A 1,510-nucleotide genomic window follows, 5' to 3' on the forward strand; every position below is an offset into this window, starting at 1 on the left:
AGTGCTGTAGAGCTACGTCGTCATCCAGCCATTGAGCTGAGCATCACCAGTTGTCGTAAAGAATCCACTTTTCATCACAAGTCACAATCCAGTCAAGAAACGGGTCATTCTTGTTGCGTAAAAGAAGAGAAGACAATACTTCAAAATGGCATTTTTTTTTTGGTTGTCGTTCAGTTTGTGCAGCACCCATTTCTCAAGTATTTTTGTTTTTCCAATGTCTTTCAAGTGGTTGGAAATTGTCATATACATTATGTCCAATTCAGAAGCAAGCTCTTGAACAGTTGTGCATGGATTGGCTTCCACTAAGGCTCTTAGTTAATTGTTGTCAACATCCTATGGCCAACCACTATGCTTATCATCTTCAAGACTCTCGTCACCACTACGAAATTTCTTGAATCACCATTGTGCTGTATGTTCATTAGTAGTTCCTGGGTCAAATGCATTGTTGATGCTGCAAGCTGTTTCAGCAGCTTTTCGGCCTACCTGGGACTGGAATAAGAAAATTGTGCGAATTTGCTTTTTGTCCATGTTGTATTCAACATTCCAGAAAAAATGGCCTAATTATTCAAAACGAAAAAGAGTAACATGATTAGATAAAGCGAAAAATGAACTTTAAAATAATATATAAAGTCAAAGTAATTTGACGACAATCAATTTAAAAATACGGAGATGTACTCGCATAGCAAGTGATTTGATCTGAGATTGTGTGCTGGAACGAAAACAATTGCAGCATGGAAGGTGTTTATAAGCCATTTAAGAAACACACAAAAGCCGTTCGATTCACTTCAACATTTAAGTTTAATTTGTCAAAATATTTTCGTCGCTAAAATCCGCGACCTGTTCACTGACAAAAATCCATGCAGCACGGATTTTTGTTAGTGAACAGGTTGCGGATTTTAGCGACGAAAATATTTTGACAAATTAAACTTAAATGTTGAAGTGAATCGAACGGCTTTTGTGTGTTTCTTAAATGGCTTATAAACACCTTCCACGCTGCAATAATTTAAAAATACACCATTTAAAACCAAAATTTAAAATTCTGCAAGAACTTTCTTGAAAACCTAATAATAGAATGGGGGACCATAATAAAGTAGTGAAATTCCTTTCAAATCTTCTATGACATCATGCCCAGTCATGGTGAAATATAACTTTGCTTGAAACTAGTGAGGGTTGGTGACAGGAGGGGCATTGATCATAGAAAATCTACCTCAACAAGTTTCATCTGACCCAACAAGCATGAAAGAGTGGACATTAAAAAAATCATGAAGATGGTGATGATGATGATGATGATGATAAAGAGGAGGAGGATAAGGATAACAACGATGATGAGGACAACAATGATGATGATGATATGTTCACAAATGTAATCTTAGACATACAAAAAGATGTTTTTTTTTTTGTTTGTTCCTTCTTGAGCCATGCCTGGCTCATAAGGGCCAGTTTCTCGGTTTCTTGGCGTATAGGTTACCCACCTGGATGGGAAGCCAGTCCGTCGCAGGTGAGCTGCAAG

Source organism: Octopus sinensis, linkage group LG4, assembly GCF_006345805.1.
Source record: "Octopus sinensis linkage group LG4, ASM634580v1, whole genome shotgun sequence".
NCBI lineage: Eukaryota > Metazoa > Mollusca > Cephalopoda > Octopoda > Octopodidae > Octopus > Octopus sinensis.